The sequence below is a fragment of the Mustela nivalis genome, assembly GCF_964662115.1.
Source record: "Mustela nivalis genome assembly, chromosome: 10".
Classification (NCBI taxonomy): Eukaryota; Metazoa; Chordata; class Mammalia; order Carnivora; family Mustelidae; genus Mustela; species Mustela nivalis.
Window position 1 is genome coordinate 95,707,871 of NC_139029.1, and position 17,396 is coordinate 95,725,266.

The 17,396-nt window shown below is 42.0% G+C and overlaps 1 pseudogene across 1 annotated transcript; it reads left to right on the top strand.

The window, feature by feature from the left end:
* The first annotated feature begins 11,266 nt into the window (after positions 1 to 11,266).
* Positions 11,267 to 12,687, top strand: LOC309842216 (heterogeneous nuclear ribonucleoprotein A3 pseudogene; annotated as a pseudogene). Its single transcript has one exon. The product of its transcript is annotated as a heterogeneous nuclear ribonucleoprotein A3 pseudogene (transcript).
* The last annotated feature ends 4,709 nt before the right edge of the window (positions 12,688 to 17,396 follow it).

Below are 17,396 nucleotides of genomic sequence, written 5' to 3' on the forward strand. Positions count from 1 at the left end.
TTCTCCGACCTATTAATTCCGATGTCCAGTTTAAAAAAAAACAATTGGAATTATGCTATTCATACTATTTTATTTCCAGCTATTTTTAAAGTTAATATATTTCCAACACTTGTCAATGGAAATAAACTCTCTTCACTAACATGATATTTTCTTTCAATTTAATTTAGTTCTTGAAAAGGGTAGTGTATTTATTTACATGGTTTAGGATTCAAATATGCAAAGGCTGTAACTGACAAACTTAATTTTTATCTCTGCCATCTATTTTCCCTCTACTAAGGCAACCAATGTTACATTTCATATCTTATGCAAACGCAAGTACATGCACACATACTTATATATTTAAATATACTCCTCCTTGCACAAATGATAGCAATCTATACACGTTTTTTGGTACACTTTGCCTTTTTTACTTAACAATGTATTTTAGCAATATATTAGATTATACATCAAGTTTAGACTTGAAGAGTTTCCTCATTCTTCCTTATGGCACATAGTATTCTACTGTATTGATATTCCATAATTAACTGAACCAACTTCTTTTCGATGGACAGTTAGGTTATTTCTAATCCTTTGCTACTACAAACAATGCCGCCATAAACAATCTACCTTACTGTATTTACCTTAATGCCTCTGCCCTATGAAAGTACTCTGAAATGCCTAATGAGTCCATCAGGGGAGACTTAACTTCCTAACTGGATTTGAGACACCTCCTTCAAACCACAATTGAAAAAATTAGAACTGATTTTAAAAACCTGTGAATCAATAAGAAACTACCATAGAATTTTTAATATAATCATAGGAGAAATCATAGAGCGCTGTCTTGTTTGGCTGGGTGTTAGAAATCTCTCTTAATGTGAATGACAGATAAAGAATTGTGACCAGAACTAGGCAGTTACTCCTCATAGGGAAAACAATCAAAAGTGTGAGGGGTCTGCGTTGGTGGTATAGTGGTGAGCATAGCTGCCTTCCAAGCAGTTGACCCGGGTTCGATTCCCGGCCAACGCAATGTCCCTTTAAATTTTCTCCCCCGAAACTTTTAAGTAGTTCAATTCAGTAAACCACCAGGGAAGGAAAGGTTTTTGAGACTCTCAGTTCCGTGGTGAATCTATCTTAAAAGAGACCCTCTGGGGTTTTCCTAGCTGCAACGCCGAGCCAAGCCCCTGTGCTGGGTTCGGGCGCTGGCCTCGCAGCAGTATATAACTATCCTTTGGGGTCTTTAGGGCATTTTGGGGGGGGGGGTCTGAAATAAAGGCTGCTCGGATTTGATTTTCTAAATCCTCGGATGCGGCTCTGGTTTACTGAGGAATCAGAGTAAGGACGTCAGTACAAATCCCGCAGTTCCCGGAGAGATCCCTGTCACTTGGAACGGTGTCTAGCAAGAAGAAACATAAAAGAGGGCCTTCGACCAGCTCTGCTTCTATCCGGGCTCCACTGCTCCAGGGACAGAAACCTCAATTCCAGGGTACAAGCTGGAAATGGAAGGAAAAGCGGCATGAGGAGGGGCGATCCTCGATGGTCCCAGCCGCAGCCCGCTGCCCAGCCGAAGGGCGATGCTGGCGCCTGAAGGCGGGATTTAGCCCAAAACCGGATTCAGGGGTCAAGACTTCGAGGTTGTGGAGTGGAAAAGTTTGGTGCTTTGATTGCTGCAGATCATTTGAACGGGACAAATAAAACGGCAGCATAGGGTACGTATTCCTATTCCAAAAGGCATAAAATAAAACCCCGTTGCGTCGCCTGGCAAGTGGCGCGCCGTGATCGTATAGTGGTTAGTACTCTGCGTTGTGGCCGCAGCAACCTCGGTTCGAATCCGAGTCACGGCATATGGTGTGTCTGGGGTGGCCGATTTTTTTTTCTTTCTTTTTTTTTTTTAATCAATATACAAAATCTTTTAAAGGGCTTGAAAAAAAGCTTAATTCTCTCTTCGTTCCAAGCTCCTCGCAGAAATGCTGTTCACAAACTGGGTGAATTGTTTCTGTTCAGCTCCTTACCCCACTCCCCCCCCCCCCCCCCCCCCGCCCCAAACAAACAATCTAAGCGGCCCTGGCACGCTCGCACTTCAGGGCGGTCTGGGGAGTATCGGAGCTGCCACCAAGGCTGCAAAGGTGAGAACCCTTTGCTTCTGACTCTGGAACTCACCGCTTGTACCGTACATTGGAGAAATGAAAGTTGGGAGAGTGGAATGAAATCCCCTGGGGCTCTGACTCTCATCTGACTTGAAATCTCGCTAGGACGTTTACACGTAACAAATAGGGTATTTTACTTAAGCCACACAAAATTTTAGTATTTAAAAACAAATTCGTGCTCCCAGTGACACGTCCCTCAGCCACGCTTCCTCCCACCACCGTGGTTGTCACGGTTTAGGAAAAGAACAACACATGGGGCGCCTGGGTGGCTGAGTGAATTAAGCCTCTCTGCCTTCAGGAAAAGAAGGAAGCAGGGGCTGGAGCACCAAGCCCCCAGGCAAGCCCCCAGGCCCCTACCTGCTCCCCCGGCTGTTTGCGACTCTCATCCGGGTTCCCTCGCGCTCTTTAGTCTCCTCCTCAGCAGTCGGCACGCCAAACACCGGGCTAACAAAATGATCCGATCCATGCGGACTTTGCGGAAACACGGAAGTTTTAGGACTCCACATTCTCCGTTCTCTGGAAGGCTGCCTGGCCCGACGCAGTCCCCGCCACTCTCTCGGAGCCAGTCTTAGTAGTAAAAAGCTACTATCATGTTCACAATCCCAAGATCTCTTTCATTGTCACTAGTGTGTATCTAGACTATATAGTCTGTCTCTTGAAAGAAATGATACCGCTAAGAGAAGGCCCAGGTCACAGGCGCCCGGCTAGCTCAGTCGGTAGAGCATGAGACTCTTAATCTCAGGGTCGTGGGTTCGAGCCCCACGTTGGGCGTGCAGATGTTTTTCTCTTGAGTTTCTATGAAATCTTCTTTAGGCAACCAACAACTGTAAATCTGTAATTAGTCACTGCGGCCGCTTTTGTTTTTAAACTTCGGTAACAACTTCCAGAACATCTTCTATTCGCTCCAAATTGAACACAAGTTAATCCGAACCGGGGACCTGGGTCCCTGACCTACCAACTGAGGGGCGAGAGGAGCTTCTCCCGGGGGGAAGGTGACAGCTCCGAGTCCTGATCCGTGGGGCCCCCCTCCGCCCTACCGAGAAGACGCCTTAGGACCAGAAGGGACCGGATGGAAACACTCTATTCTGCTTGGTGGGGTTTTTTGAAGGACCTTCTTAGCTAGTTAAAATGTTCTTCGCTAGGTGCCAAGGAGCATCTGTTTTTGCTTTTCAGGTTTTGAAGCGTTCACCAGCCGCAAACGGCTATAAAATACAACTCATTTACTAAGATCCCGGAGGCGTGGTGGAAAGGAGAGTGCCCTGGAAAAGGATCTGGGGCGGCGGAGGAGGGACTGTGAAGAGCGGCAGGCGTGGGCGGGGCGTGGGCGAGGCGCAGGCGCGAGCTTGCCGGCTGGGAGTCCCCGCCGCTCTCCGCTGGATGCATGCGGCGGTGTCTGGGCGGCCTGCTGCGCTGCGCCCACCGGTTTTGAGGTAGTGATTGATCCAATGGAGAACTTGATTCTGCTGGGGAAAGCCTGAACTTTTTGCTCTGTAATTGTCTCGTCCGAGTCTCCTTTCAGTGTTGGAATGGGTGGTCTGGCTTAAGTTGTTTTTCAAGGCGAGTGGCAGCCAAGTTTGGCACAGGTCTAGAGGCTTCTCCTCAAGGGCGAAGACACTTAACTCCTTATGCAAGTTGTCCGCCTCTCTTCCCTAAGGATCCTTTAACAGTCCTTTTTTTTTTTTTTTTTAAGTTTGTAAATATGCTTCAGCCTCCCACCAACCCTCTCCCAGATGATCAATACATTAGGCCAGTTATTCTCAAGTGTAGTGCCAGGACAAAAATGAGCTTCACCTGGAAACTTGTGAGATATGCAGATTCTCAAGCCCCGCGTCAGACCTGCGGAATCAGAAACCATGTGCTGGCCCCAAAACCTGTGACTTAAGCTCTGTAGGTGATTTAGGTAAATGGCCAAGTTCAGGGACCACTGCATCAGGACCTCCTTCCCTGTCAACCAAGATATATTATGTTCTTGGCTGGGAGACTCAATGTCACAAAGATAACATCTCTCCTTAATTTGATGTCTGAAGATAACATGGTTTTCATAAGAATATCGAAATGTTTTTTAGAATTCAAACTGGACAATATAATTTTAAAGTTTAAATGGAAAAGTAACAAGCAGAAATACTCAGGGAGGGGCGCCTGGGTGGCTCGGTTGTTAAGCATCCGCTTTTTGCTCAGGTCACCATCAGGTCCTGGGATCCAGCCCAACTTCTGGCCCTGCTGGGTGGGGAGCCTGCTTCTCCCTCTCCTGCTCCCCCTGCTTGTGTTCTCTCTCTTGCTGGCTCTATCAAATAACTAAATAAAAATCTCAAAAATAAAGAAACGAAATACTCGAAGAAGATCTTTTTCAAGGAAATTCTTTCTTTTAAAGAGAGCAATAGGAAGGACCAATCCTATGAAAAATTATAGTAATTAAGATAGTAAGGTATCATGCATGAGTCAACAGTAATAAATGGCACAAGAATCCGGATATATACCAAAATACATAAAGAAATGTAATACATTAGAAAGAGGGTCTTGAACCAGTAATTCTAATGAGCAGTTTTGAATAAATAGGTGTCTAGGGAAAAATAATGGTCAGTGAATACCATGCTCTTTACATAAGGGTAAATTCTAAATCAATCAAAGATTTAAATAACAATAAAGAGGAACATAAAAGTTCTTGTGGAAATAGGAAACAATTATTATCTTGGTGTGTATGTGAAAAAAGGTGTTCTACAACATAAACTCTCAAGTCGTGAGAGAAAGTATCAATGAATCTGACTACATGAATCAAGTAATATCTGGCTAAGTCAAGTCCAAACACAACAAATTTGAGAAAATATTTGCAATTCACATTGTGTTAAAAATCCTCCATTTTAATTTCTCCTCACTGCCCTAATTGTGAACTCATACCCCAAAACAGCCGAAACCCCTTGATAACAAACCCAACACCTACATTCACAGAACACACATATATACAAAAGGCTAATTTCCCTAATATTTACAAACTACAAACCAATAATAAGCCAACAACCCTCCCCAAAGAGCAAACATATAAAGAATAGAAAATACACATTTCTATTGCTCATAAGGAAAGATAGTCAACATTCAAGGTTGCTATTAACAAAAGCAATGCAATTTGAAACAACACTGAATTAACACTTTTGACCTATAAGAAATGCTGTAATTTTTAAAAGTCTAGCATGTTGGAGAGGTTAAATATGAAAGGGTGAGTTGGTCCAAGTTCTGTAGGGTGCCCTTTTAACAACATCTATCAATAATTAAACTTTTTATTTACTTTTTAAAATCCACATTTAGAAATTTATCCCATTATCCCCACACATGTGTAATTAAACATATTCAAGGTTATTCACAGAGCATTTTTCATTCAGAGATTAAAACTGGAAACCTCTCTAAATTTCCACCATTTGGGGGTGGGTAACTAAATATACAACTATACAATGAAATACGGTTCAGCCAGCTGTAAAAAGAATGAGGAAGCTCCTGATATTCCAATATGGTTTGACTGAAAAGAAATGGTATATTTTGCAGCTCCTCCCATCAGGATGTGGAACTTATTTGTCCACTGGTCTGTTATCTAGGACTGGCTCTGTGACTTGCTTTGGCCAATGTTGGTGCCTTAGCAGACCTGAGGAAAAGCGCAGGCTTGGAAAATGCACATTGGGGCTTAACCTTCTTTTGCTGCACTTGGAATCCTGAGGCCATAATCTGAAGACCCTCAAGCTGGTCTGCTGGACAGATCATAAGGAGAAAAAGATCCATCCAGGTCTTCTAGTCAATTCAGCTGTGCCCCAGACAGGTGACTGAACCATCCTACACCAACCAGCCCCAAATGAGCTGGCCTGGAAGAGAAAAACTTCCAACTCACAGAAGCCCTAAAAAATAATAAATTATTCTTATTTTAAGTCAGTAAGTTTGTTTGTTATATGGTTTGTTATATAGCAAAAGCTAACTTAAATTCACTGAGACATAGATCAAGTGAAGATTCCAAAGGAACAGTCTTATAATGTGCAATCATTTGTATCAAAGTGGTAATGGTGGTTCCAAGAGATAGACACTTTTACTTATATATACATAAACATCTCTGGAGTGATACACAAGAAATCCAAACCCCCCCACTGAAAGGGTCCGTTAAGTGCCCAGTGGAGTGGGTAAAAATAGATTAGCTTCAAAACAGTAGGGACAAAGAGGAGATCCTGAAAGCTTTTGGGAAGGGGAGTGAGACAACAGTTTAATGTCAACAGCCAAGAATTAGAATGGCATCTGCCAAAATCAATAAAGAAACAAGAGCACTGAATGACACACTGGACCAGATGGATCTCACAGATATATACAGAACATTCCACCCTAAAACAACGGAATACTCATTCTTCTCAAGTGCACATGGAACCTTCTCAAGAATAGACCACATACTGGGTCAGAAATCAGGACTCAACCGATACCAAAAGACTGAGATTATTCCCTGCATATTCTCAGATCACAATGCTTTGAAACTGGAGCTCAATCACAAGGAAAAGTTCTGAAGGAACTCAAACACCTGGAAGCTAAAGACCACTTTGCTTATGAATGCTTGGATCAACCAGAAGATCAAAGAAGAACTGAAACAATTCGTGGAAACCAATGAGAATGAAGACACTTCGGTCCAAAACCTATGGAATACAGCAAAGGCGGTCCTAAGGGGGAAATACATAGCCATCCAAGCCTCCCTCAAAAAAAATGGAAAAATCCAGAACACAGCAGCTGTCTCTACACCTTTAAGAACTGGAGAATCAACAACAAATCAAACCAACTCCACACATAAGAAGGGAAATAATCAAGATTAGAGCTGAGATCATTCATGGTAGAAACCAGAGATACAGTAGAACGTATCAATGAAACTAGAAGCTGGTTTTTTGAAAGAATCAATAAGATCGATAAACCATTGGCCACACTCATCCAAAAGAAAAGAGAGAAAGCCCAAATTCATTAAATTATGAACGAAAAGGGAGAGATCACAACTAACACCAAGGAAGTAGAAACAATCATCAGAAGTTATTAACAACAGTTATATACCAATAAGCTAAGCAACCTAGATGAAATGGATGCATTCCTGGAAAACTATAAACTCCCAAAATTGAACCAGGAAGAAATTGACAACTTGAATAGACTGATATCTAGTAATGAGATTGAAGCGGTGATCAAAAACCTCCCTAAACAAAAAACCTCCCAGGACCTGATGGATTCCCTGGGGAATTGTACCAAACCTTCAAAGAAGAAATAACTCCTATTCTCCTGAAGCTGTTTCAAAAAATTGAAGCAGAAAGAAAACTTCCAGACTCTTTCTATGAAGCCAGCATTACCTGATCCCCAAACCAGGCAAAGACCCTACCAAAAAGGAGAATTTCAGACCAATATCACTGATGAATATGGATGCTAAGATTCTCAACAAGATCCTAGCAAACAGGATCCAACAGCACATTCAAAAGATTATCCACCATGACCAGGTGGGATTCATCCCTGGGCTACAAGGATGGTTCAACATTCGCAAATCAATCAATGTGATAGAAAAAATTAATATGAGAAGAGAGAAGAACCACATGGTCCTCTCAATTGATGCAGAAAAAGCATTTGACAAAATCCAGCATCCGTTCCTGATTAAAACGCTTCAAAGTATAGGGATAGAGGGAACATTCCTGAACTTCATCAAATCTATCTATGAAAGACCCACAGCAAATATCCTCCTCAATGGGAAAAAGCTTGCAGCCTTCCCGTTGAGATCAGGAACACGACAAGGATGCCCACTCTCACCACTCTTGTTCAACATAGTATTAGAAGTCCTAGCAACAGCAAGCAGAGACAACAAAGAGAAATAAAAGGTATCCAAATTGGCAATGAAGAAGTCAAACTCTCTCTCTTTGCAGATGACATGATTCTTTACATGGAAAACCCAGAAGACTCCACCCCCCAAACTACTAGAACTCATACAGCAATTCAGCAACGTGGCAGGATACAAAGTCAATGTACAGAAATCAGTGGCTTTCTTATACACTAACAATGAAAATTCAGACAGGGAAATTAGAGAATCAATTCCATTTACTATAGCACCAAGAACCATAAGATACCTGGGAATAAACCTAACCAAGGAGGTAAAGGATATGTATTCGAGGAACTACAGAACACTCATGAAAGAAACTGAAGAAGAAACAAAAAGATGAAGACCATTCCATGCTCTTGGATCAGAAGAATAAACATTGTTAAAATGTCTATACTGCCTAGAGCAATCTATACTTTTAATGCCATTCCGATCAAAATTCCACCGGTATTCTTCAAAGAGCTGGAGCAAATAATCCAAAAATTTGTATGGAACCAGAAGAGACCCTGAATCGCTAAGGAAATGTTGAAAAACAAATAAAACTGGGGGCATCACGCTACCTAATTTCAAGCTTTACTACAAAGCTGTGATCACCACGACAGCATGGTACTGGCATAAAAACAGACACATAGACCAGTGGAACAGAGTAGAGAGCCCAGATATGGACCCTCAACTCTATGGGCATATAATCTTCGACAAAGCAGGAAAAAAAATACAGTGGGAAAAAGACAGTCTCTTTAATAAATGGTGCTGGGAAAACTGGGCAGCTATATGTAGAAGAATGAAACTTGACCATTCTCTTACACCATACACAAAGATAAAAACTCAAAATGGGTAAAAGACCTCAACATGAGACAGGAATCCATCAGCATCCTAGAGGAGAACATAGGCAGTAATCTCTTCGATAGCAGCCACAGTAACTTCTTTCAAGATATGTCTCCAAAGGCAAAGGAAACAAAAGCAAAAATAAACTTTTGGGACTTCATCAAAATCAAAAGCTTCTGCACAGCAAAGGAAACGGTCAAAAAAAACAAAGAGGCAACCCACGGAATGGGAGAAGATGTTTGCAAATGCCAGTACAGACAAAAGGTTGATATCCAGGATCTATAATGAACTCCTCAAACTCAACACACACCAAACAGGCAAATATATCAAAAAATGGGCAGAAGATATGAACAGAGACTTCTCCAATGAAGACATACAAATGGCTATCAGACACATGAAAAAATGTTCATCATCACTAGCCATCAGGGAGATTCAAATTAAAACCACATTGAGATATCACCTTACACCAGTTAGAATGGCCAAAATTAACAAGACAGGAAACAACATGTGTTGGAGGGGATGTGGAGAAAGGGGAGCCCTCTTCCACTGTTGGTGGGAATGCAAGTTGGTGCGGCCTCTTTGGAAAACAGTGTGGAGATCCCTCAAGAAATTAAAAATAGAACTTCCCTATGACCCTGCAATTGCACTCCTGGATATTTACCCCAAAGATACAGATGTAGTGAAAAGAAGGGCCATCTGTACCCCAATGTTTATAGCAGCAATGGCCACGGTCGCCGAACTGTGGAAAGAACCAAGATGCCCTTCAACGGACGAATGGATAAGGAAGGTGTGGTCCATATACACTATGGAGTATTATGCCTCCATCAGAAAGGACAAATACCCAACTTTTGTAGCAACATGGACGGGACTGGAAGAGATTATGCTGAGTGAAGTAAGTCAAGCAGAGAGAGTCAATTATCATATGGTTTCACTTATTTGTGGAGCATAACAAATATCATGGAGGACAAGGGGTGTTAGGAGAAGGGAGTTGGGGTAATTGGAAGGGGAGGTGAACCATGATAGACTATGGACTCTAAAAAACAATCTGAGGGGTTATAATTGGCGGAGGGGTGGGAGGTTGGGGTACCAGGTGGTGGGTATTATAGAGGGCATGGATTGCATGGAACACTGGGTGTGGTGAAAAAATAATGAGTACTGTTATGCAAATAAAAAATAAATAAATAAAATAAATTTAAAATAAATTTAAAAAGAAAAGAAAAGAATGGTATCTGCCTTCTCTACAGTGTCAATGGGCTCCAGCGTATTACCATCAGGAACAAACCTGTACTCAAACAAAGTTGGATTTTTGGCTTCTCGCAAAAAAGAGACAACATACATTGTGGGGAACTGTGGGCAATTCTACCTTTGGAAATCTTAGTACTCTTTATTCCAAAAGTGGGAGGAGTGGAACAGAGCCAAATGTGAAATTGGTGAAGAAGCAACAGTTACTGTTAGTTGGTCATTTGTTGTGGTTTGGACTGCGTTCTGTTCATGCTCAAACACGATCATTGTAGGAATGCTTGCCACACTGACCTCATTTTTGGCCAGCATTTTGACTTGTCTGCTTGGTGCTCATTCTAGTGTTATGTTCTTCAGAAGCTGCCCCCACCCACAGATTACTGTTACTTGTCTTGTGATCACAGAGGAAACAAGAGCACCAAGAGTTCTGTGCAGCCTCCAGCAGATCCATTAAGATATAAACTTCAGTAACGGGGTTTTGGCCTCCTGGTGCACAGAGGGGTCTGTTAATAATTAGCTATTAATCACATTTGCGTGTACACTTGGATTTCACTGTTAGGCTCTTCCTCAGGTCCTACCTCCTCACACGATTTATGAGTTAAGGTCTGGATTTTTGTGGAGAATAGCTGAGCAGCTGACTGGATCATGGTCCAATCTTTCCCACCAGTAAGTTACCCAATATAAAAACCCTCTGTCAACTGCTTCTCTCATTCGTTTCCCCATCTCAAAGTGCCTTCTCAGTTCAGGGGATGTCAAGCATCCTTGATGTTCCTCTGCCTTCAGACAATCACGTAGTAGTTCTTCTTTTCCTCCTTCTTTTGTTTCATCATGATTAGAGAGTGATTTCGTCTGATGCTGGTGTTCTGGGAAATTTTTTAGTTTTAACAGGAGTACATCACAGCCCAGGTGTTTCAGTCAGGCTGGCTCTAAGCTGAAGAGCTGTTTTTTCTTCCCTAACAGCAACTCTAGGAAATAGGAAACAATGAAGCAGTGCTTTGAGAAATCTAAGGGAAAGTGATTTCAACCTAAAATTCTCTATTTAGTAAAAATATCTATTAATGGATATGGATCTAATAGACATTTCCAGACATGCAGGGTCTCAAAGACTTTAGTTCTTTAAGCAATTCTCTACAGAAGTTATTGGAGGATATACACCATTAACAGGAAGGAAGGATCTCTTCCTCTCGGTCCCATATTGAACTCGAGTTCGAAGAGGTGAGTCCGGTCTCAAAATGGAGGGCCATGATCCAAAGGAACCAGAGCAGTTGAGAAAACTGTTTATTGGTGGTTTGAGCTTTGAAACTACAGATGATAGTTTAAGAGAACATTTTGAAAAATAGGGTACATTTACAGATTGTGTGGTGATGAGAGACCCCCAAACAAAACGTTCCTGGCCAGGGGTTTTGGTTTTGTGACTTACTCTTGCGTTGAAGAGGTGGATGAAGCAATGTGTGCCCGACCACACAAGGTTGATGGACGTGTAGTGGAACCAAAGAGAGCTGTTTCTAGAGAGGATTCTGTAAAGCCTGGTGCCCATCTAACAGTGAAGAAGATTTTTATTGGTGGTATTAAAGAAGATACAGAAGAGTATAATTTGAGAGACTACTTTGAAAAGTATGGCAAGATTGAAACCACAGAATTATGGAAGACAGGCAGAGTGGGAAAAAGAGAGGATTTGCTTTTGTAACTTTTGATGATCATGATACAGTTGATGAAATTGTTGTTCAGAAATACCACATTATTAATGGGCATAATTGTGAAGTGAAAAAGGCCCTTTCTAAACAAGAAATGCAGTCTGCTGGATCACAAAGAGGTCGTGGAGGTGGATCTGGCAACTTCATGGGTCGTGGAGGAAACTTTGAAGGTGGTGGTAACTTTGGCCATGGTGGAAACTTTGGTCGAAGAGGAGGCTATGGTGGTGGTGGTGGTGGTGGCAGCAGAGGTAGTTACGGAGGAGGTGATGGTGGATATAATGGATTTGGAGGTGATGGTTGCAACTATGGTGGTGGTCCTGGTTACAGTAGTAGAGGAGGCTATGGTGGTGGTGGACCAGGATATGGAAACCAAGGAAGTGGGTATGGAGGTGGTGGTGGTGGATATGATGGTTACAATGAAGGAGGATATTTTGGAGGTGCTAACTATGGTGGTGGTGGGAACTATAATGATTTTGGAAATTATAGTGGACAACAGCAATCAAATTATGGACCCATGAAGGGGGGCAGTTTTGGTGGAAGAAGCTCGGGCAGTCCCTATGGTGGTGGTTATGGCTCTGGTGGCAGAAGTGGTGGATATGGTAGCAGAAGGTTCTAAAAAATTTTCAGAAGAAAAGGGCTACAGTTCTTAGCAGGAGAGCGAGTGAGGAGTTGTCAGGAAAGCTGCAGGTTACTTTGAGACAGTCGTCCCAAATGCATTAGAGGAACTGTACAAATCTGCCACAGAAGGAACGATGATCCATAGTCAGAAAAGTTACTGCAGCTTAAACAGGAAACCCTTCTTGTTCAGGACTGTCATAACCACAGTTTTCAAAAAGTGCAGCTATTGATTAATGCAATGTAGTGTCAATTAGATGTACATTCCTGAGGTCTTTTATCTGTTGTAGCGTTTTCTTTTTCTTTTCATTACATCAGGTATATTGCCCTGTAAATTGTGGTAGTGGTACTAGGACTAAAAAATTAAGAGATTTTTAACTTTTCAAAAAAAAAAAAAAAAAACAGGAAGGAAGGAAGGAAGATGACCTAATAAAAGAGGCAATGGAAACCCCAAGATAATGGTAAAGAGAGGTATGATGATGACAGCAGTAGGGAAGGCCTGTAGGTCAAGTGGTCTAGACTGGAGGAGATGGGAATGTGCCAGGAGCAAGTTCTTGAAAAAGGTTTAAGGGGCACCTGGGTGGCTCAGTGGGTGAAAGACTCTGCCTTTGGCTCAGATCATGATCTCAGGGTCCTGGATTCGAGCCCCGAATCTGGCTCTCTGCTCAGTGGGGAGCCTGCTTCCCTTCCTCTCTCTGCCTGCCCTTCTGCCTACTTGTGATCTCTGTCTGTCAAATAAAATCTTAAAAAAAAAAAAGAAAGAAAGAAAAAAAGAAAAAAAAACAAAACGTGTGTTTCCATGTGTCAAGGGGAGATTTACAGTACTGGAAAGAAACCATTTATGATTTAGTAATGACTGCATTGAAAACTAAGGTAACTGTTAATGCCAGGAGAACATGTGTAACATGTTCAACATGTAACATTTCAACAAAATTGATCACATTAGGGGCGCCTGGGTGGCTCAGTGGGTTAAAGTCTCTGCCTTCAGCTCAGGTCGTGATCCCGGGGTCCTGGGACTTAGCTCTGTATCGGGCTCTCCACGGTGAGCCTGCTTTCCGCTTTCCCCTCTCTCTCTCTCTGCCTGCCTCTCTGCCTACTTGTGATCTCTGTCTGTCAAATACATAAATAAAATCTTTAAAAAAATTTTTTGATCACATTACATGGCTTGTCTGTTAACAGTTTATATATATTTAAAATAATAATCACTGATCTTATCAAAATTATGATATGAGTATATTGATGTATTAAGAGTTCTCTGGAGGGGCACCTGGGTGGCTCAGTAGATTAAGCCTCTGCCTTCGGCTCAGGTCATGATCCTGGGTCCCAGGATCCTGGGATCAAGTCCCCCATCGGGCTCTCTGCTCAGCAGGGAGCCTGCTTCCCTCTCTCTCTGCCTGCCTCTCTGCCTACTTGTGATATCTGTCAAATAAATAAGTAAAATCTTTTTTAAAAAAATCAATAAATAAAAAATAAAAAAGAATTCTCTGGAGAAGTAGAACCAACAGAAGATGTATTTATAAACATACCTAGGACATAAATATGTGTGTATATAAAATATTTATCTATTGAGAGAGAAAGAGAAGCTTTTATTTTAAGGAACTAGCTCACATGATTGTGGAGGCTGGTGAATCCAAAATCTTCAAGATATGCCAGTAGGCTGGAGACCCAGAGAAGAATTGATATTGTAGTTCTAACCTTGAAGCAGGATCTGGAGGCAGAATTCCTCCCTTCTTGGGGGAACCTTGATTTTTTCCCCTTCAGGCCTTCAATTATTTAGATGATCCCCTCGCTCATTATGGAGAGTAATCTGTTTTACACAAAGTCCACTGATTTACATATTAATCTTATCTATAAAATACCCTCACAAGAACATCTAGATGCTGTTTGACCAAATTATCTGGGTACCATGGCCTACCCAAGCTGACACATCAAATTAATCATCACAGTTGGGAAGCTAAGGAAGTGGGAAAGTGTGTGTGTGCATGTACACACACAGTGGTAATTGTAGAGGGAGTAGACAGAAGAAAGATGAAGTACCTAAAACTAGAAAATGAAGAATTAACAATATTTGTTTTCAGAGATGGAAATAGCCAATCACTGATTTAAAGAATTAAAGTCAAGGTGGTGAACAGAGATGCGGTTACCTCCCAAAGCTTTTGTGGCACGTTTTCTGAGGCTCTCCCAAGGCCAGCCCTGCTGAGGATTAGGGGGATTTCGGGAACTTCCCAGCTCAGGATTCCCGGGCCCCACGCAGGGAATGTATGGTGTGGTATTCCAGCAGTAGCAACAATGGAGACCCATGACTAGGCCTGATGGGGCAAGAGGAGAGAGACGTTTCTGGAACCTGGAAAAGCGGTAATTGTAGCTCAGTGCCACCAAAAAACAGCTGTGGCTTTGAGGCGTAGCAAAGAACACAGTCACTGTCAGCCTGCAGAAAATAATTACCCCGACCTCATATTCTGCCCATCCTGCCAACCCCAATCAACTGCAGCCCATGGGCCACAGCTAACAGGAAGCTGAGCTGGGAAGCCCTTTCTGGCAGTTCAAAAAGATTAACTTTCCAGGGCACAGAGTAAGGTAGGCAATGGTGAGAATGGATCTGGAGCAACAAATGGAGAATACCAAGCAAAGATGGCCTTTACATTCTTGAGGTTTTTCAACAAGTTAATAGACTTTAGTTCTTAAGAGTACTTCTAGGTTTACAGAAAAACTGAACAGAGTACAGAGTTCCCATACACTCCTTCTCCTCCACCCCCAACATTGGTTTGGTACGTTCATTGCAACTGAAGGAGTACTGATACATTACTGTTAACCAAAGTCATAGTTTTCATTAGGATTCATGCTTTGTGTGGTACAGTTCTACATTTCTGAGATTTTTACTGTAAAATAATTTCATCATTAGTTGCATTTTAGTGTCAAATTTTTCAAAAAGATTTTGTATTTCCTGAATCATCTCACAGACTTGAGCATATCTGCTTGTTGTCTTTAGACCTGTGTGATGTGTGGACTGGAGCTGTGTTAAGTATTTGGTTCAATTTTTCTTTCCCCTAGACCATTACAGACCCTAGGTTAGGTTTTCCTCTCATCTTTGTCAGAACTCCATTGTCTTTCTTTTTTATCTTATTTTATTTTATCTGAGAGAGAGAGAGAGAGTACAAGCTGGGAGACAGGCGGAGGGAGAGGGAGCCTGATGTCAGTGTGATGCCAGGCTTGATCCTAGGACCCTGGGATCATGACCTGAGCTGAACTTAACCAACTGAACCACCCAGGTGCCCCTAGAACCCCATTTTCTTTCTTTCTTTCTTTCTTTCTTTTTTTTTTTTTTTTTAAGATTTTATTTTTTTATTTATTTGACAGAGAGAGAGATCCCAAGTAGGCAGAGAGAGAGGGAGGAAGCTCTCTGCTCCCCGCTGAGCAGAGATCCCGATGCCCTGGGATCACAACCTGAGCTGAGGGTAGAGGCTTAACCTACTGAGCCACTCAGGCACCCCAGAACCCCATTTTCTTATCAGAGCTCTCCAACTTCATTAAGACAAAGTTCTGTAATTGATGTATGTTTTTCATATCATATGGATTCTCTTCTCCACAAAAATACTGGTAATGTGACTAGAACCTTGAAATGCAGGAGATTTTTTTAACTGCATTTGTTTGGTTTTGTTTTTGTTTTGGGGAGGAGGGGGCATTAGTATCTGTGAGCTTCTAGCTCAGAGCATACAAGCAGATCAGGGAAGAAAGAAAGGAAAGAAAATCCTGTGGAACTTCTAGATCATGATGCTTTAAGAATTTCCCAGAGAATGTGGTTTGCCCACACTGTCAGGGGACCAGTAGTTATTGTGGGTTAATGGCCAGCCCTGTGGCTGAGAGGCCTAGAAGCTTGTCTGAATTGTAGCATGTGAAGATAGCCTGGTTCACCGGAAGTTTTTAATCTATACTTATAAAGGGAGTAGTTACTTTGTTATGGAACTAATAAAGCCATGCTTGTTGGCTTTACTGAAAACTATAATTGTTTTTTTTTTAAAGATTTTATTTATTTATTTGACAGAGAGAGAGAGATCACAAATAGGCAGAGAGACAGACAGAGAGAGAGATGAGGAGAAGCAGGCTCCCCGCTGAGCAGAGAGCCCCATGCGGGACTCGATCCCAGGCCCCTGGGATCATGACATGAGCGGAAGGTAGAGGCCCAACCCACTGAGCCACCCAGGCGCCCCAAAACTATAATTGTTTTATTAAAAATAAAGTTGTTTATCAAAAACAATCACATTAGTATTTTGTCTTTGGGAACTGGAAGCTTGAGCAGAGAAAGTAATTTTTTTCATGTATCTTTCTATAATCCCTCGATTTTCTGTTCACACACATACACACAATTCCTTTAGGAGGAAAAGATCACAGAACTATAGGACAAGTTCTGCTCCCACCTGCACACGACTGCCCTGAAGTCTGCAATCTGGTCATTTCATATAAAGGGTATTTTAAACACTCAGGAAATGCCTCTTAATGTTAGTACCTATTGTGGACTGAATGTTTCTGTCCCTCCCAAATGTTGAAGCCCTTACCCACAGTGTGCTGGTATTAGGAGGTAAAACCTTCAGGAGGTAAATAGGTTTAGATGGAGTCATGAGAGTGGCACCCCATGATGGGACTTTGTGAAAAGACAAAGGTCACCTTGTAAAAATATGATGGTCACTGAGAAGGTAGTCATCTGAAGCCAGAAAAGGGATCTCACCAAGAACTGAGTGGTGCCACCACCTTGATTTTTTACTTTTCAGCCTCCAGAACTTTGAGAAGTAAATGTCTGTTGTTTGTGGTATTTCGTTATAGCAGCCTGAGCTAGGACACCACCCAAAACCCCTGAAAAGATCAAAATTAAGACTTTGGAAATCTGTTTGAGAATGTATCCCCTATTTCTGCTTTCTATGAGAAGTTTCCTTTAGCTACTTGCTCACTTCAGCTCACCAGACAAGGTTTTCTAACAAGTATCACATACTATCACCAAGGGAGCAATTTCATAAGATCAGCAGAATGGACACCATTACTAAGTTTCCCCAA